Source organism: Brassica napus, chromosome C3 (genome assembly GCF_020379485.1).
Source record: "Brassica napus cultivar Da-Ae chromosome C3, Da-Ae, whole genome shotgun sequence".
NCBI classification, from domain to species: Eukaryota; Viridiplantae; Streptophyta; class Magnoliopsida; order Brassicales; family Brassicaceae; genus Brassica; species Brassica napus.
Window position 1 is genome coordinate 60,999,803 of NC_063446.1, and position 21,640 is coordinate 61,021,442.

A 21,640-nucleotide genomic window follows, 5' to 3' on the forward strand; every position below is an offset into this window, starting at 1 on the left:
TTAAAGAAGGAGATCAAGTTCTTCTCTACAACTCAAGACTGAAGTTGTTTCCAGGAAAGCTTAAGTCAAGGTGGTCCGGCCCTTTCAAGGTCAAAGAGGTTAAGCCATATGGAGCAATAGTTTTGTGGAGTACTGATGGAAGAGACTTCACAGTCAATGGGCAAAGGGTTAAGCTCTACATGGCTGATGCACCTGAGGAAGATGGAGTTTCAACTCCACTGTCTGATCCTACCCCAGCCTAGTCCAAAAGGAGGCAAAGTCAAGCTAGAGACTTAAAACAAGCTCACTTGGGAGGAAGTCCCATGCGTATCCTTGTACATATTGCATTGGTATTTTCATTTTCATCATATTTCATAAAAAAAAAAAAAGGGAAAGTGTTGAAGTAGTGTTCAGGTGGTTCATCGATCCGGTCAAGGCAAGGACTCGAGCGTGGGAGTGAGGTTCCGCAGCGATGCCACGAGGTCGCTCCAGCTGGGAGCGACGTGATCAGAGCGACTGGTCCAAGTCGCTCGCATATTCGGTGTCCGGAGCTCGAGAGTCGCTCTGGGAGCGACGTCTCGCAGCGACCACGTGAGGTCGCTCGCGTTTCTGTCACTGGGAGCGACGTGATCAGAGCGACTGGTCCAAGTCGCTCGCATATTCGGTGTCCGGAGCTCGAGAGTCGCTCTAGGAGCGACGTCTCGCAGCAACCACGTGAGGTCGCTCGCGTTTCTGTCGCTGTGAGCGACGTGATCAGAGCGACTCGGCTAAGTCGCTCGCGTTTTCTGTCTCCGAGGCTTGAGAATCGCTCTCGGAGCGACGTCACGCAGCGACCACGTGAGGTCGCTCGCGTATACTGCGACAAGGAGCGACCTATCAGAGCGACCACTCCAGGTCGCTCCCGAGCCGGTCCAGGTAAGTCCCTCTTCGATTTTGTCCGGTTTAATTCGAGTTAACCAGCCCTAAACCTAACCGGACGACCCTAGACCTACTCATACCCACGACCTTCATCTCTTTCACTCTCCCCTCCTCTCACAAACACTCATACTCTCTCAAACAAACCCACACCCAAAATCTCCTAACTTTCTCAATTCTCACCCAAATCTCCTAGTTCTTGTTTCTAAATCTAAGCTTTCGCCCAACAGTCTATTCCTCACCACCCATTCCCCATTTCCTTCCATCCAAAGCAAGGTATTGTGTTTTTAAATTCAAATTCGTAGGTCCATGAACCCTAGAATTTGAAAATCGAAATTTGGTCATTTTCTTGCTTGATTGTGGTAAAATAGACTAGGGAAAGCTTATATATCAAGTTGGGTTGTTGAAACAATGGTGGAACTGAGTTTAATTTGAACTTTGGCAAAATTAGGGTTCATGGATTTGGGGCTTTTCGAAATTGATCCTAATTGAGTGTGTTAGTGGGTGAGTTAATATGTTAAGGTGTTGAAAGGTTTGATTAGAGAACCCTCTCATTCTAGAATTACTTTGATTATTGAATTTTACTTGTCTTGTAATTTTCACATGATGAAAAGATTGAGAATTGTGATTCTTTACGTTGCTTCTTGAAGTTTACATTTGCAAAGTCAATCGACTTATCCCTTTCCAAGTTTTGTATTTCTCAGGTACAATGGTTAGGAAAACTAAAGGAAAGTCGGATGCTGAGAGGCAAGAACCTGAAAGTCAAGAGTCTTCGTTGAGAGGAAAGGCTTTAGCCTCGGAACGAGCTGGTTCTGGGACACAAAGAACTTCTCGACAGAAAACCGTGGCTGCAAAGAAGGCAAAGGAGCAAGAGAAGAGGGCAGGAAAGAGTATAGTAGTTGCCACAGATGAGGAGAGTTGCGATGAAAGTGCAGATGAGCAGGCTCCTACAAAGAGGGCCAAGATGTCCAAGGGGAAAGAGGTTGCTGAGTATAGAGACATGGCGAAAACTCCATCTGAGGAAGAGCTGTATCACTATTTGTTGAATGGGGTAACTTGGACTCCGACCAGATTCGCTGACCTTGATTTGCTGAAGGAGGTGGGCCTCGATTCTGATATTGAGGCAATGCTGGGGCACCTGAAGATGCCCAAACTCCTCACCATGGCCTACTCCACCTACCGGGATGTCTCCTGTCAGTTCTTGTCTTCCCTTGAGGTCACTTACCATGACGATCCGCACGTGAGGCAAGGATGGGGCAAAATATAGTTCAAGGTCAATGGGAGAGAGTACAACATGAACTTCAAAGACATTGGGAGAGTCATGGGTTTCCAATACTTGGCAGACTACTCCCTTCCCAAGTGTGAAAACCTTCCCACTCAGCTTTGGAATTTAATCACTGGAAACAAACACTCTACCGGGGCTGACAAAAACTCACATATCCGGCACCCGTCTGTACGCTACCTCCATAGGATGCTCGTCCATGCATTCTACCCACGGAAGCAAGCTGGTAGTGTCACCGAGGAAGACATGCGACTGCTCTGCCTGGCTATCCGCCCCTACGCCCCACCTGGAACGTTGCCCCTTCCAAGCAACGACATCTATGCTTCCTTCGGGATGGTCAGCTTCTTCGTGAATCGTCTCGAGCACTACAGAGACTGGGTATGGTACACAACTGATTCGCAACCAAAGGTTGGGATAGGCGGGATGATCATGCCACTGCTCCAATTTCTGAATGTTCCTTTGGGAAAAGACGCAGCAGGGCCTAAGTTCATCGATGACACTTACTTGAGGATTGCCACCTATTTCAGTGGGATGTATGGGAAGGACTACGTCTACCACTACTACTTGCAGGGCAAGCCGGTCGAAGTGGTTCTTCCAAACCAGAGACTGACGAGCTTAGAGAGACCTGGAGCTATCAGCTTCAACTTATCCCAAGAAGACTTTCTTGGAGAACACGGGTCTCTCGGTCCCATTGCTGCACCAAGGAAAAGGAGTGTTCCGACGAGACACGACTTCACAGAACCTCCTAGGGAAGAATCTGTACCCATCTATGGACCTCCACGCTACTACTTCAAGCCACATGATGGAGTCCTTCCCCCTGGTGCACTTCGTGATGCTCATGACCACATTAGCCGACTTCAACGATGGAACAAGGCACAAGACATAACAATCGAAAAGCTGAAGGACAAGTGCGAGGCGCTGAGCAAGACGGTGAAGAAGCAAGCAAAGACTTCACCCAAGTTCATGAAGAAGGTGGCCGATGTCTTGACCAGATGAGGAATAGCTGGATGTAGCTCAGCGGACTTCGCCTTCGCGAACACATCAGTCCCCCAGCCCCCACCTCATCCCACTGATCTTGGTTTCCCACTCACTGATAGACAGCTCCAGCGACAATGGAGGAACCCACCCACTCAGCCTTCCGCCTCTGGAAACAAGTCTCCATCCCTAGCCTCTTCAGAAAGTGAAGCTGAGATTGAAGAAGTTCAGAGCCAACAATGGTATGGAGACTACAGCTCAGGACATGGAGGTTACTACACCACGTTCCCACCGGACGACGATGATGCTGGGGCATCTGCCCCCACTTACTATCCTTGAAGGTATTTCTCTACTTTCCCTTGTATATACCATTTCGTTTTTGCATATTAGTTTTCTCTTTTTGGGTATCTCCCTCTCCTTGACAATACAGAGACGATGCCATTTAAGTTTGGGGGAGGTACCAAGTATTTGATCATTTTGCTTTGATGTTGTTTCATTGAGTCATGCATTGCATATCTATTTGCATAAAAAAAAATCATTTAGTTTGCATCATTTGCATTTCTAGGAGAGTCTAGAGCATATAGGTTGCATTCACTTGCATTGGGAGCAATGATTTTAAATGCCTTGTAAAGAACACTACTTTGCACCTGAGTAGCTTATGCACCTCTCAAAAGGACTTGTATGCTTCGAGCCTTGAAAACTCTTCCTGAAACTTGTTGATTGCTGAAACTCAGTCTTTGAAGCCAACTACAACCTTATTTGAACTGAACGAACTTAATGCATCTTGCTCATAGTCCCTTGTGTACTGAATCATGAATATGCACACTTGAGTTGTCACATCCTTTATGCCAATCTTCTTTTACAACCTCTAGTGGTAGACCTCTCCCCAAAATCCCTTCCTCTGTTTAAGCCTTCATTGATTGATGAGTGAGACCTTTTTCGGAAAGTCTTACATGCACATAAAGTTGAGAGTATCGGGAACGACAATGCTTGATCTTCATTCTTGCTAGATTAGGCACATTATTGTCTAGCCATAGGATGGGGGTGAGTGTTGTGAAGTTTGATTTGGGAGTATGAGAAAGTTGAAGGAAAAGAGTGAACTCTTGTGTTTAATTGACTAGTCTTTATGGGATAAGTAGAGAAACTTCTAGCTCGATTTGTGAAAAGTCTTGGCCCAAAAAAAAAAAGGAAGAAAAGAATTAAAAAAAAGAAAAAGAAAGAAAAGGGGGCTAGCAAAGTTGTTTAGAGCTAAGATTTGTTTAGAAGTTAAGAAAATCCTTTATAGATTTCAAAGGAAAAGAGTTTTATGTGCATAGTGTTCTTGGGATCTTTTGGTGAGAGATGGGAGTTGAGTTTGACATTATGAAGTGATTGTGTAACTTGTATGTTTGGGAAAATGGTAGAACAATGGAGATTGAGCATTGTATGCATGAGTTGGTCCCTTTCTTAGATATATTATGTGCAATGTCAAGGCTACTTGTTTTGAGAGTAAACCACTTTAAAAGATCATGGATTTTGAACCTCTTGACCCACTTGAATAAAAGCCTTCCCTTACTCAACCAAATTATTTGGACCAATTCACCATTTGCAAGAATTCACTTGATGTTTTATGCTTAATGAATGTGAGAGTTGGTTGATTTGAATGTGTGGATGCTTGATGATCAGTATAAGGGCAAAAAGAGTTGAGATAGGCCTAGAGAAGCTAGAGTGTAATAAGAGAGTGTGCTCATGTTAGATTAGATGTTGAATCGAGTGCTAGTTGTGTTTCTTTTGGCTATGAGCTCCCACCTTCAAACCTCTCTCCCTATGAGTTTTAGAAAGTTCACTTGTGGACAAGTAAAAGAACAAGTTTGGGGGAGTTGATATCTTGCATATTTCCATTGTCTTATCCATTCACCCATGTGCATTTCGATCATATAGACTAGGATTTAGCCATGTTTAGGTTGCATTTTGCATACATGAGTCCTTATCAGGTATTGGAGTACCACATGGAGTTCTTGGAGACATTTGGGTGCATTTGGAGCTCAAAAGAGGTGATAAAGGTGATCATTGGACGAGCAGTGCATGGGAGCGATCTCACCGGAACGACACCGTGAAGTCGCTGTGACACCCTTTCAGAGCGACTTGACCGGAGCGACACAGCGAGGTCGCTCGCGTCTCCATCACCCAGAGCGACGTGACCTGGAGCGACACAGCGAGGTCGCTCGCGTCTCCATCACCCGGAGCGACGTGACCGAAGCGACACAGCGAGGTCGCTCGCGTCTCCATCACCCGGAGTGACGTGACCAGAGCGACACAGCGAGGTCGCTCGCGAAGAGCGACCCAGAGCGACGTCTCGCAGCGACCCCTCCAGGTCGCTCCCGAAGCCTGGAGCGACCTCCCGGAGCAACTACTGGAGGTCGCTGCGCGCCTTCTGTTTGCTCGAATTCATTTCTACTCAAGGGCCTTTTGGTCATTTCATTATGCACGTTTTTACTTCTGAAAACCTATGTTTTAAGTATTTTTGGCAGCCACCAGACGGATTATCTTGGTTCTAAGAAAAAACCTTTGGAAAGTTCATCTCTTGAATCATCTTTGTTCATCTAGTTATTGCAATTCTGTGTTTTCCAATTCGTTGTTGTATCCCTCTGTATGATTAATCTGAAATCCAAAATGGGTTTAAGAGGAATCATGAAGAGTAGTGAGTAATCACCATTTGAATTCATGGGTTAGGAAGATTAAGGGTGATTAGGTTAGAGCTAGGATGTTTTAGAGTAGATCATTCCAAAACCTTGCTAGTAGAGTAATCATAATGCATCTTCTGAGTTAGCTTCTCAAAAGTTGATCTTTAGGCATTTCCCACCCAAAAGGTGTTCGATGAAATGCCTGAAACAACTCTTCTAAGCTTTTAGCATATTTTGCCAAAGACATTTGTTGTTAGAAGTGCTAAGATAGCCTTAGACCTGTTAGTAATGATTGCTTCCATATTATTCAACCGAAGACATTTGTTGTTTGAAATGTGTTAGTAAATGAACATTCATCTAGACATAGAGTTTGTTTAGAATCATGTCTAAGCTTAAGGTTGATAGTTTGATTGTTCGTTTGCCATTCTTAGTTCGAAACTTGATCACCCAAGGTCTAATTCCTATGCCCATGAGTTCTCATTTCCTTAGTTAAGAAAATCAACTCATTTACCGTTTTTATTATTCTGAAACTGCATTAGTAATAATCATTAGTTTAGAAAACTTTTAAAATCATCGGTTGCACTTAGATTAAGTAAGTACTTGCATTCTCAGTGCTTGAAATCCTTTAGAATTGGTTCGACAATCATTTATATTACAACATTTGTCTTAGGAGCCTTGAAAGCTCCTAGTATCACTGATCAAGTTCGAATCCATTGCAATTCATGAGTTCTTTTTAATAATATTTCTTCCACCACATACATATATGTATATATGCATTATAAACCAATGATGTTCTATGTGAATTGGACCAACATGAAAAACAGTTGGATTGTAACCAACAAATTTGTTACCCGCGCGATCATTTTGCTTTGCTAGTATCTCTACACAAAACAGTATAAAACCAAAAAAAGTAGAGAAAAAAAACTAATAAATAGCTATTACACATAGAATCTGATTGGATAGCTGTTTTAGAGTAAAAGTTTAGACTAAAAAATGTTACTCCAGTTTCCACTACATTTTACTGATCAGTTAAAAAATGGAAACAAATTTTCGCTCTCTTTCTGGCTAATAAGTTTTCTCTTTCTGTTTTATCACTATATTTTTCTACTTTTTCACTAAAGAAAAATCAGAGTCACACCATTTGTTTTATTTTTATTCTCTCTCGTTTACTCTATCTTACCCTATTAGGCTTTGATTGATAATTTTAGAGTAAAATGAAAAAATATAAAAAGTGAAAACGAGAAAAAAATAAAATAAAATGGGAAACAAAGAGAAAAAAATGTGGTTACTCTTATTAAGAGTGCCACTGGAAGCACTACTAGCACAAAGAGTAGAGTAAAAATATATTTCTGTTGAGTTACTCCACTTTAATTTCATTCCGGTAAAATTAGGGATTTGTTTTTATTTTTCCTCCATATTCCACCTATTTCCCCACATTTTTACTCCATTAAACATCAATCATAGCTCAAATATGGAGTAACGTTGTGTATGTTTCCCTTTTCTTAAAACAGTAATAAGAGTAAGCGAGGGAAAATGTAATTCCAATTGATTTGAATTTTTTAAGAGTAAGTTAAAGTAATAAAGTTTTCACCATTATAATTTGCACTAGAAATGTTATACAGTTAATATTACGCTACATTTTACCAATCAGACCCATAAAGTCTTCTACCAAACGTCCACTTTAAAAATGCGTATAATATGAATATCCACTTTTCCGAAAGAAAACCTTTTCGTAGTAGTATGTTAATTATATGCACTATTTACTTATTTCCTAAAATCTTTCGTATTAGTTCACTGTTTATCTTTATCTTTTTTAACGAGAGAGTAGAATATCTCCAGATGTTCATGGGATGAACAACCAATAATATGTATTTGTGATATTCTTAAGGATAGTGATTGCTACATTCTTTCTGTCCACTCGTCTCGTTAGGACCTAGGATGGTGGCTAAAGACCTAACGCATTGCGCCATAATCAGAAACTATTATAGTAAAGTTAAATCAACCCTCTTTCATCTATATTGCTTAAGTTAAATGCACTGGATTTTTATTGATTGATCTTAATTCTTAACTAACATAATTGATCTTGTTCACAAATTATTCATCACCTGTGTATTTGGTTTAAATTGTATCGAAAAAGAGGGTTGCTTCAGCCATTAAGAATTTTCGTTTCTATTACTCGGAGTCTCCGACAATGACGTGACTAGAATCCTACGCAATAACAAACATTTCACAAAGGCAGAATATCACTGTTCCCGGTATAGGAGGGGGAAAACAGCACGCAGTCTTGAATCATATTTGAGCCTTTCATATATTTGGGCTTTTTACTACCAAATTTTTGCTCGGTCTACTAACGTTTTTGGTTCCCGTCACCATCATCTCCGTGGAAGATCGAGGAAGCATCGCAGCGACTAGAGCTGAAAAAAAAAAACGGATTTGAAATACGAATATGCATCGGATCCGAAAATACGAATTTGATCCAATATATAAAATATCCAAATGCATCCTGTTATCCGATCGACTCGAACCCAAAAAACAAATCTAAAATATCACAAAAAGGTCCAAAAATATTCGGAAAACATGAATCCAAATTCCAATAAATATCCAAAAAATACAAATTAATATCTAAAACCAAAACAAATAATTTAAATATTCTATTTTATGTTAGGATTTAATCACTGTTCAAGTTTATTTATTTTTATTTTTTTGAGAAAGGGCTTCACTGTTTAAGTTTATATATGTTATATACTTCCTCCAATTCAAAATGATGTATGTTTAAGATTTTCAAAACATATTAAATTTTGGTATTAAATACATAATATTTTACAATTATCTATTTTCATAATTCTAAACTAATAAGAATTCGGTGAACGTAATTTTTTAAAATTTACAATTAATTATAATTAGATGAATTAAATATAAATAATTTATTTAAAAAAATATTTTTCTTCTTCTAAAACATGGTTTTTGTGAAACGGAGGAAGTATTAATTTTATTTAAAAATTTTGAGTATTTAAATAGCTGTTTGTGGTGTTTCTAATAACCCAAAAAATGATTCGAATTTGAATGAATATCTAAAGGAGACCCGAACTAGAAATGATCCGAACCTAATATTATGTAAAATACTCCGATAGTATGGTAACTGATAGTATGATTAGACAAACAAACCAGTGAAAGAAAACAATAAGTTGTAGTGTTGTACAATTACAATATGATGTTAAATGGTTGTCTTCTAGTTTGCAAGAGGAAAACGAGGTAAAAGAAAATAGGGATGATCTAAAGTATTCTTGTGAGGGTTTAAATATACATTAACTAAATAAATGTAGTAACAAAATCAAACCCCCCCCCCCCCCCCCCCCCCCCCCCCCAAACGTAACTGTCTATCGCAGAAAGAAGCGTTGATCAGGCATATTGCTAACATGGCGTAGACCAAGCGTGAGTGACACGTCGCCAGTAGGGTTTGTCCCAAACCTTATAGCATTACCACCATCCATGTCAGTATCATCAAATCCTCCAATACCTTTCTGACACGTAGCAACCGCCGAAAACGCGGTTGAACCAGCGTAACTAGAGACTGCGGCGACGTTGGTACAGGAGGAGGAAGGGTCGTTTTCGTAAGCATTGATGTCGGATGATGATCTTAGACGGTGGCCTGTCGCTACTGCTGCGTCTGCGTCGGGTGCGGTTGTTGCTGATTGTGCAGCTGTCATTGAAGTTTGTGAAGTGGTCCGAACTGGAGTGAAGTTGCTATCATCGTTGTTGGGTTTTGTGCTCTTTTCGCTGTTGCTGTTTTTTGTTTCTTGATCTTGTTCGTTTTCTTCTAATTCTTTTGATTCTTGTTGATACATTTCTTCCACCATTGGTTTCCATAATCGAACCCTAGCATTAATGAACCAATTTGATACCTGAATAAAAAGACAAAAAAGTATTCACCAAGTTAATGATAACAGTTACTATAACGAAAGAAAATAATGGACTCCTTTTTATTTGTCATTTTGTTATTTAATGTATGCAAGAAATTGAGGGTTTCTTGAAAGCTGCAAACTTTGATCTACTTGAGGAAAATGGTCCCTTTTCAGTTTTTAATGTCTATCGCTCTCTCTCTCTCTCTTCTCTCTTCTCTCTTCTCTCTTCTCTCTCTCTCTCTCTTCTATATGTTTGTAACGAAACGAATCCCAAGAAATGTTAATAGTGAGTGGAAGGCAAAACATATGCAGTGTGATTGGTAAAAGTAGAGTATCAAACCAAACGAAGGAAAGAAACAAAACCCATGCAAAAGATCTATCTCAAGTTAGTTACTCCTACTAGTTAGTGTACTCAAGACTCATGCATGTTGCTTCTTTCCTGAATAGAAAAGTTTGGTATAACAATCTTTCTTTTGTGAGGTTAACTTCTAAACACTATTAAGCATATGCTAACTAAAATGTCAAATTCTACGTGTATAGGTAATCTGGGCCGTTAATTAAAGTGTTATCTAGTTCTAATTATATAAAACGAACTTCATAATATATAACCAAAACAAAACTTCACGATAGTACATATATATAAGTATATAGAGAGTTAGATTATTTCAAACTTAAATGTTTGACCGTGTTTGGATTCACAAGTTAAAAATGTTAGGTTAATATATAAGGAGAAAAACGTTATTTTATTCTATCGAACATCTTACAAATTCTAAACCCAAAGGAAACTATTCTTTATGTTTTCGTCTATAATTTTAAAATAAACGTTTGACAAAATCATATGTTTAATTTTTTTGTATATATGAAGCTGTTTATACGTGGAAGAAAATTTGACAAATTCTAAAGACATATTACTAACAAGGTAATTCATCAGTAGTCCAGATTGTGACCATTCCATGAATTGTATATCTAGTTAAGAAAGATACCTGGAAACATAGCTTGCTTAGAACATAGTTTTTTTGTGCACGAACTTAAAACATAGTCTAGTATTTGCTTGATGAAAATAATTATTTTTACTGTGTTATGCTTATGTAATAGACATATACTATATATATTTCCTATATAACATTCATATTTTTATACTGACCTGATTTCTGGATAAACCAGTCTGACGAGCCAAGAGGTGCTTATCTGCATCGCTTGGATACCTGAGAAAGATACCAGAAAATGACATCACTCTCTCTTTGCCCTAAACATAATCTAAATGATCTTCTTTATATTTTCTCCGTATACAACACAATCAAGTATATGCAAGAAAAAGTACAGGCTTTCTCTTTCTTTTTACTAACAAGGGCGTGAGAATCTAAGAGACAAAAGAAAAGCTGATGATTACATAGCATAGATCCAGTTCTTTTTCCTTTTCTGTTTTGTTTTTACTCATAAAGCAATTGACAGAGAGGTAAAAAAGTACAAAAACACTACTCTTTTGCTTTATTTCCCTTTTTTCGATAACTCTGACTAACAAAAAAATAGCAAAATTCCACTGACATAGATCTAAAGAAATCACTGATGAAATAACAAGAAATAAATGCGTTTGCTCAGTTGTTATAAAAAATAATTTATTTTCATCGTAAATGAGTTTTTTTTTTTAACACCAATCGTAAATGATTTATAACAAGAATTAAGGAATAACGGGAAAGGTAAGAAATAAAAGAATTTACTTACGGGTGGAGAAAATGCTCGAAGAGCCAAGCTCGAAGGATATTAACGGAGCGTTCAGGCAAACCGCGTTGTGGCCGCCAAGCTTCTTGTTCCATCATCCCCATTTGATGAAACGCACGTTGCTGACGCAAACTCTGTTCTAGCAAACGCAACCGCGGCGTTTCGCCTTTAGTTAATCCGGAAGAAGATATTCCGGCTGCATCCTTGTCCCCAAGAAGTTCACAGCTCTGCCTAAGTTGAGCCGCAACCGCATCTTTAAGGCATCGAAAATGCCTAGACATAGCCTTTTGAGCCAAAGCGGTGTACGGTAACGCAGCACCGTGGCCCATTACTATGTCGAAAGAGTTCACAACCATCTGCATTTGCTCACAGTAATGGTTGTACCGTCGGTCCACCTGCCAACAAAATTAAACTCTACATTATACAATCCATACATATTTAATATTTGCTTTTCCTTTTAGTCAATGTTATCGATAGCTTGTGTTATATTTCACGTGATTAATATATAGTTTAGAGATCTTTTCACGAGCAAGTATATTTGTGTACGAGTCTCATCGATCAAAATACTAATGATGAATTTTTTACAAGAAGAATACTAATGATGAAAAAACAAATGAGAGTACTAATTAGTTACGTTAGGATGAGACAGTAATAAAATTTGAGAACCAGAGAATATACTCCAAAGTTTTCGTATCCCAGCCCAAGCATAAAATAAAATACTTATAGTGAGAAAAATAAGTCAACTAAAAAAGAGAACTATTCGAATAATGGGTAAATAATTAAGTAACGTTAAGGAATAGACATAGAAGATATATGGTAATGATTTTTCTTTGATTAATCGATTCTACCAAACGCTAAGCATCAATATATTCCTCAATATAACTTATAATAGGACTGCCACACGAATAAGTTGTTTAATTTTTTATATTTTTTATATAAATGATGGTAGCTAGGATTGCGTAATCAGACTCTAGCAAAATAATCAAAGTTATGACCAGTTCTTATAAATTAATCGTTTCAAAACAAAGAGTTCAATCCAGTCATATCACGTTTCTTGTCCCTTCGTTATAATAACTTTTGGATCAATTGAGTATTTGACTAAAATTATATGAATTTTATGGGACTTCATGAAAAGTTTTTACGTAAAATGTGTTACTATCATTAAAGGACCAAGTAAAAAAAAAAAACCAAAATTGAAACTAAATTAAGGAGACATACCTCTTCAAGCATGGTGAGTAGCTTCACTTTCCTTCTTTGATGCTCAATCCGATCAGACGCCGACAAAGGAGGCTGATCCGTAATTGCTCCGGCCGACGATGGAGAGCCACTGCCACCGTCGCCACCACTAGTATTAGGGTTTGAGCTGTTCCTAAGTTTGCTTTTCTTAGAAAATCCTCTTCCAACGGTACAAAACTCCTCCAACAACTCTTGAGCGGCCGTCGTGTACCTCGAGTTTCTTATGATATTGATCGCTCCTATGGAAGAAGAAGAAGCAGCCGGAGATGATCGGAATTGATGTTGAGAGTAGTCAGCTAGAAGTGTCTTGAATTGACTGTGCTGATGATGAGATGATGTATTAGAAGAACTGTTTCCGTAGTATATATTTCTATACTCTTCCGCTTTTGCTGCAGCCTCTAAAGACGACGAGAGAGATAGGGACAAGCCTTGTCCACCGGTTTGGCTGTTGTGATGATGATGATGGTCGGAGGAAGAGGGAGACTGCCACGTCAGTTGTTGGTGATGATGCTGATGTGGAATCTGATGCATAGACATAGTATTAGTGTAGCCTTGTTGGTGAGATGGATTTGGTAGTAACATGTGAAGAGTTGAAGAATTGTTGTGGTGGCTTCTTGTGGTGGTTGTCGATGCCGGAGACGGTGGTTGTTGCGGTGGCTGCGGAGGATTCATTAAAAATAACTGCATGGCAGCGGCTGAATCGCCCGGAATATTCTGATGTTGCTTCTCAAGAAACTGTCTATTTGACCGGAAAGATTGGTCGTGGTCAAGATCTCCTCCGCCTACTGCACCGCTGCTTCCGGGAAAGTTAAACATATCTGATAGTATTCCGGCAGTTTCATAGACCGGAATACCACTTCCGGCGACTGATGATTCCTCGTCCATTTTTATTCTTTGATGTTCTTGCTTCTGCTGAGCTGTTAAGCTGGTCGAATTTAATCGGTCGAATCCATTAGAGAAGCTGATGATTCCTCCTTGGTGTTGTTGATGATGATGGTGGTGGTAATCTTGGGACATAGAATTATTGTGAAGAGTCTTCAAGTAGTAGTAGGAGAAGTTTTGGTTATTGCCATGTGAATCATTCAATCTTCTTCTTCATGATATAATACAAAACATAACTAAGAAAGAAAGACAAAGAGAGAGTCAACAAGGTCTTATGCTGTTTTCAAAACTAAATACATCATCTATAAGACTATAACTGATGAACATAACCATATAGAGAGAGCAGATGAGAAGAGAATACCTTTGGAGTTTGCTGCTGAAAAAAAAGAGGGAGAGAGGTATAGGTATCGTTTTCTCTTTCTCTCTGGCTTTCTTTTTCTGGACTCTCCTTTTCTTGTTTTCTTTGTTACTAAGAGTTTATTCAGGAATTCTTTAAAAATATAATAAAACTTAGAGAAAAATATGATAGAGATAGAAGGCACTATTCTGTTTTCTTCTTCGCCTTACTTTTTAGCCCACCAATCTTCTTCTTTTTTAACTCACCAATCTTCTTCTTTAGTTTTTGTTGTTGTCATCAACTTCTTAAGAAAATATGGGCAATTTAACGTATTAGAAAAAAATGTTATACAAAATAAATATGTGACTAGCTAATATTTTAAATAAAGTTAATTTCATTTTCAGTTGTAAAAACAATACTATCTCTTGATTTCCTTTCTATTTCTTTGCATTCATGGTTTCCATCTTTTCTTTAATTATGCATAGATTTTCATATCGAGTACTACATCATTAAATAAAATACTATTTTGATTACTTCATCAGTAAACAGAATAGTGTAGTATACAAAGCAGAAATATTATGCTAATCACACTATTATATTTGTCAATACAAATTGATATACTTTATAAATTTGATATAAAATATAAAATACAAAATGATAGAATATAAAACATATTAAATAACTCAAAAATTTAGTCTTAGATAATTTAAATATATTTTTTTCCTTTTTTTTGTAACTTAGGCTAATTTAAATATATTCGGATTACAATTAAATGGAACTTTTATATAAACACAGTAAAATATAATTGTTACATATATAAAAAGATAGTAACATATATTGTAGGAAATATAGAAAATATTCTAACTATTTTCTGGTTAGTTTATTAATTTTTATGCTATGTGGTTATTTGTCTAAAATCATGCAAAAATATGAAGACACTGCCATATTCTCCAAATACTCTCGCTATCATTTTTCTGGATACCCTGGGTTAACTCGCAGATAGAGTCAATTACGTCCATTCAAAACTGATCCTTGTTGGTGCGTCGCTCATCAATCGTCAGATGACATTACATAGGTTAGACCTCACATCAATCATCCCCAATAAAAAGCTAAAAACCAATATAGTTTAAAAGCTACATATTTATTTTAAATGTGTAGACTAAGCTTATAATACATATGCGTGAGCTTTAGTCCTTCCTAGGAATACCATAAATGTTCTTTGTGAATCAGTCCTAACAAACTAGTATTCTGGTTTCTTTCAGACATTTTATTTGTATTTTTATGAAAAATCAGATTAACTTTCCTTATACGGAGATTATGATTCTTTTAAAACGATAATCACTATACCAAAACAAATGAGTGTGTCATAATCAATTGATTCTAAGTTCTAACCACAAGTTAGTCACTTACAATCGGCTTTTCGTTGAAGTGACCGTTAGTTAATTAATTAGCATTTTTATTATCTCGTAACCTACATAGATCAATTATGTAAGACATATAATTTTCAAAACTAGGATGGTCTAGTTTTAAATAACAATGCAAGAAAATGCAAAATAATTCATATCCAACCTAGCTTATTTTTTTACCCGGACCATCGATCTTGAAAGCATAATTTTTTTGCTACTTGAGGTTCTAGTACGATGAAACTCCGTCTACATTTTCTACTCATTGGATAGAAAATGAAAGTTGGACGTTCGCACTCACCGGACGTGTTGTTTGGCACGTGTTGAAGGTAAGAGGAAGGATTAGAAGTCAAGTTCTCACAATGCCAATTAGGTATGTGTGGGGATAATCTAGAAAACCGATGAAATCGACACATAGCTGATTTTTGGTTCAACAAATTTGAGATCGATGTGGCTGCGTTTTTTTTGGTTCTTATGTTAACTCAATATAGAGGATCACGTCTGAGGTGGTAACATGGAGTAGACAATTATATAAGTTTTTCAGCACACTAACAAAATGATTTCATTAAACTGTATAGATGGATTTTTTTTCTTCTCAAATATTCCTTAGAAACAATGCAAAATTGATAGAGTATAGTGAAAATCAGCAGAAAAACTAGTATAAAGGGGGAAATATGTACATTTCATGGTTTGGCGATTGAAAAATTCTAAACCAAATAAAAAGGTAGATATTTTCCTTTCGAGATAAGCGTTTAGATTGGAATAAAGGATTTAAACAAGCGGAAATAGTCTGAAAATTTTATATGAGCGCACTAACGACAAATTCTTGAGACCGATATGTGTGAACGAGAGCTCAACATCTTATATATCATGTGTTACTATTTTAAAATCAAACAACTTGATTGTTTTAAATTTTTAGAAATATAACTTTCTCCAAATATATTAACCTTAATTTTACATTAGTTAGGGAGTGAGGATATTGAGATTCATCTCTTCAACTGAAGACTTATCTCGTATCACGTACGTCTTACCTAATTTTTTTTATTATCAGATTTAAATTGTCGTGCATATCCCATATACGGTTATATAGATATTTGACATTACAACGTATGTTATATGGGATAAATAACTAATGGAAATGTCGAAATTCGAAAGTAATAATGTAAGTCCACTTTTATAATTTACACATTGAGACTTTTTTGTGACATGACACCATGCTGGAATCTATCATTATAGATTAATGTTATATTACCACGAAACTAATGGATTCATTTTTAGTTAATAAAACATTGTGATAATCCTAGCCACTTTTGTGAGGTAAATTTCATGGTGTGCTGTCAAAGTTAGACAATATATATAACAAGGTCCTTTTGTATTCATGTAACACTAGTAATAAATAAATGTTTATGAGATTGTTTTAATTTTAGTTGCAATTTTTTGTAATTCCAATTGTAAACCTGGAATAACAATTGACAGTTCAACCTTCTTCCCTCCTACCAATATATCTTTCTCTTTTTAATTCGTTTTTATTTATTTTTCCTTATAACTCAATATGGTTCTCTTTAGGAAAAAGAGTTTAATCGGGTGAGTCTCTCACATGAATCCCACCCTCCTTTCACACTTATGCACAACCATCCGTTGCGTGCTGAACCTCCTTTTTCGCACGTGTACGTGGAGAGGATCTTCTTCTTTAGGCATTTATACTCTTTACCCACCAAAGCCAACTGGTAATGGCTCTCTTCTATTGATCTGCTTGATAAAATCTTCAATGATGTCAAGTCTCTAACCCTGAAAATATTTATTATTTTCTTCATTTTTAACACGTTTCTCGCTTCTCGACCTCACATACACACATTCATCATAAAGTCGTTTTTGTTTTCTATAAGAAAGCCAAAGACTTATAACTATGTAATATTTTTTTTTTGTAATCAGAACTCACAAGACATTTTATACACTTTTTTCTGTGAACAAGAAATTCTGATGGTATACGAATTCTTGATAATGGAATGTATACCAAACTACATATATTAAAGTGTTTTTATGTAAATATATAGCGTTATATGTTTCATATTTACATGATATAACAACATTTTAAAAATTGATTTTCAGATAAAATGTATCAGTTAAAAAAAACTAATCGGGGTTTCCCTAAACATAAAGTTTCGATATGATCAGATGGTGTGCAATTGCTAATAGTTAGAAGATAAAACCACCATTAAAAAGGAAAAATAGAAATAAGCTTCTTCTTTTTTGTTGAAAGATATCCAAAGAAGCTTTTCTTGACTAAAAGCATTTACAACGACCCATAATAGATGCTCATAGCCTCAAAGGTTCGATTTATTGTCTTGTCAATATATCATTTGATTTCGTATCCATCAATCTTTTTTAAAACATATCATCCATCCATCCGTCCATCAGTCTACGTCATATGATAATGCTATTCCTCATAAGTTTGTGAGTTGACATATGGTGGTTAGTGGTTTAAGATTATGAAATGGATGACAATTTGCCTTACCGAATAAATAGAGTTGTCTTTGCCAAAATGAACGTGAGTTATATGTTTGCGTTAATATCGGTTTTAACATCGTTAAAATTTTGTTTATATTCGTTGTATCCTAACTCTATGTTTCGACCATGCCAAGAACTTTTATTATTTTACAAAATCAAAAATACAATAAAGTCGATGAGAAAGAAACAAATAAATTTGAATTTTTTACATGCATGAGTAATGGGAGAGCGAGGCAACAAAGGGGTTGTGAAAATGGCAGTGATGGTCCCTTCTCATTCCATTTCTTGTCCTTTTTGCGTCAATCTAGTTGTTCCTCTCATTTTTATTTTCTATTATCTTATCTTTTTATTTTATTTAACTGATTTTGTAATAATTTTCTCGCTTTTTTTATTTGTTTTTATCAGTGCCTTTTAAGCACTGGTATTCAGCGACTTCATTGTGTTTTTGTCTAATGGTGTGTGACCACAAGCTCACTACGTGTATTTAGTTTTTTTTTTGTTGCTAAAAACTTGTATTTAGGTTTGCTATTATGACTTGCGCATTTGTTTCTGGTTTCAATACAAAAATACATATATGTGTATATGAATGAAACGGGGAACTATAACTATTATGAGCCGGCCCAAAGATTTTGGGTTATAGACGGTTTAAAAGGATTTCTATAGTTTGGAGACTGGATTTTATATTTTTTACAAATTTTGAGGATTGTTTATATATAATATTTTTTCAAAAATTTTAGAGGCTTAAGGCGAATATTTCATCTGGCTTGACCGGAGTACTATCTTAGGGTCTGATTGGTAAGGGCTGTAGTAGAAAAAAATCTGTAGATTTTTTCCGTGGCTTTAGATTTTATTGCTGTAGAATTTTATGGAAAGCACTAAAAAATTACTTTGGATATTTGGCTCTGCAGAGCACTTGTACAGCTGTAGGTTATTTCAAGAGTCGTGGTTTTAAAAAAAAATTTAAAGTTTGATTGCTCTGAATTTGGTGTTTTAGAAATAAATAGGGCTGTGGACAACACCTACAGCAACTACCAATCACCCGTTTAGTATATATATGAGGGCATATTAGTACATCTTGTGTATGTAAAATCTCATGTGTATTGAGTATATAGGAATATAGGAACTTTTACGTACGTCTCCTTTTGGATGAACGAGTGAATACATTAATTACTTACAGAAATAAAATTTCTATATAAAGTAATGGTAATATCCTGAGTTGTGATATAAGGAAAGGTTTAAGAAGATTGATATGGTTACCTATGTCATTAAAGTTGATTTATTTTTTCTGTCACACTTCCATTTAGAACTCCAGAGTTAAGTGTGCTTAGGCTGCAATAGTGAAATGATGAGTGACCTAGTGGAAAGTGATTCGCGATACCGTGCGAGTGAGGCCAAAACACAGGGAAATGTCTGGTGGTGATTGCACGATTAGTAAACAAGACTTTCGATCCCTGGAAAACAATTTAACGCACCCATGGACGGTCGGGGAGTTATAAGTGGTATCAGAGCTGGTTAGCCATTTTGATTCTGACCCGAAAGGCGCCTTGAGACCTGTCGTGAGCGCAACGAAGACGTTGCGTTCTTTGAGAGGGGGTGAATTGTAACATCCCGAGTTGTGATTTATGGAAAGGCATAAGAGGATTGATTTGGCTACTTATATCACCAAAGTTAACTTACTTTTTCTATCACACATCCGTTTAGAACTCCAAAGTTAAGTGTGTTTGGGCTGGAGTAGTGAAAGGATGGGTGACCTATCCGGAAGTGATTCGCGATGCCGTGCGAGTGAGGCCAAAGCACGGGGAAAAATCGAGTGGTGATTGCATGGTTAGTAAACAAGAATCGGGCCTTGAAAAAAATTAACGCACCGCTTGTCAAACGGGATGGGCCCACGGGCCGAAAGAACGGGCGTGGGTAGCCCATTACCCGTGGACAGTCGGGGCGTTATAGTAATTTTGATGTAGGCATAATGAAACGAAATATATATAAGGATCAAACATCGAGTTTTGAGGGCATTTAATAAAAATGTTGAATAGGGAGATCCCTCACCTAATGGTGCTAAGCTCTAACCGATCAGATTTTATCCGCGAGCAACAATTATTATAGATGCCTGAATTAATGTAAACTGAGAGTAAAACGACGAGAAATTATTTAATTGGCATTTTCCTTAATGTTTCTATACTCTTCCCTTTCATTGGCTGAAAATATTGGGATCATTCTGAACGGAAACGTTTACTCGAGAGCCATGAGTTGGTAGATAGGGACAACGAGCGTAGATGCTTGTGACATATAAACAAAACTGGTCATAGTAAGTGGAAGTTATTTATTTATATTATGGATTACACAAAGTTCCTTACTAGACTAAAAAGAGTCGTCATCTTCTTATAAGTATAGTTATCCAACTCAATCTTCTTAGAAGTTATATTCAGTTTGAATTCAGTTTTTCACCTACTACGAAGTGACATGGCTTTAGTATACTAACTCTTACCTGGTCTAGTTTTCACGAGCCTAGACTTTGGGTCCATTGGAACATCTATAACAAGACAATACCGATTTCTAACATCAAAAATAAAAGTAGACTATAAATATATTTTCATTTGTTAAAGTCAGGTACTTTTTGCTACTCTTTTTTTTTATCAAACCTTATTTTTATAAAATTCTTACTTTCCATCAATGGAGAAAGTATACGTACATGAAATTGAAGTCATTCATGCTAAACAAACAGCTATTACAAGGAAGCAAATCAACATAGAATGATAGAAAGATAGGGGCATACAAAACGCTTAAACAACTAATGATGTCGAGAAGTCCTCTAATCTCAACGACCATCGAGTTGTAAAGTGAGATGACGCTTTGGAAATTAGAGACCACAATCAGAGATATAAATACCAAGATGAAGCAGCAACAAGTGCACAATCAACAATCTTCAACATGGCTACAAAGCCTTTGATTAGAACTTTAGTGTTAGAAATATCTCTAATCCTCAACAATACATTCCCTACACCAGAGCCACATAAAGTAGATGATAAAATTGGGAGAAGAACAAATTCCATAAAAGTGAAATACCACAAAGCTAGAACTGAGCACATAAGAACTTGAATACCACAAAGCTAGAACTGCATACTGCAGTAAAGGATCACACCAAGGAGAGAAAAAGAGATATATCAAAGGAGAGTTCAAGATACCAAACCAATGATATCAACTCATCACCTAATATTAAGTTAAAAAATCTCTGAGATACAATGGATTAATAGAAGAGGAAGAGAGACGGATATGGAGATGGGGATCGAGCAGACCATTGTTGAATCAAAAAATACAATGACAAGCATAATGAACGGGAGAGGAGGATATATGAAATTGATGGAAGAGAAACGGTGAAAAATCCAATCAACGCACCAGTAAAGGAACACATTGCATCCTGCAAAAGATAAGCACTTTGAGACAAAACTTGTGTCATCAACATACACAAGAGAAATAACACCATCACTGAACACATGCACCAAATTCAGCAAAGGGGATTTCAAATCAGGAGTTTTTGAAAACAATTGAGAAGAAGCTCGAAAGTGCAAGACGAGTCTGTTACAGAGAGTAATACAAACAAGTACAATGCTTTTATTTATTTCACAAAGTATTGCAACATGATAATAATGAAGGTTTATCTTTGCATAGATAAAGTGCCTTACTAGCTCTTTTCCGAGTTGACAAACATGTCACTCCAGACAGAGACACTAGCCTAACACGTTCCTAGATCAAACTAACCCATGAACCCCTTTGACCCCCTCATGACCCCTAGCCCTTATGCTTTGTGTCTACTCTCATTCAACACCAAAGCCCTTATGCTT

General features: G+C 36.9%; 1 pseudogene; it reads right to left on the reverse strand.

Annotated features, from left to right (window-relative positions):
- Positions 1–8,982: 8,982 nt before the first annotated feature.
- Positions 8,983–13,908, reverse strand: LOC125584446 (annotated as a pseudogene).
- Between the last annotated feature and the right edge of the window lie 7,732 nt (positions 13,909–21,640).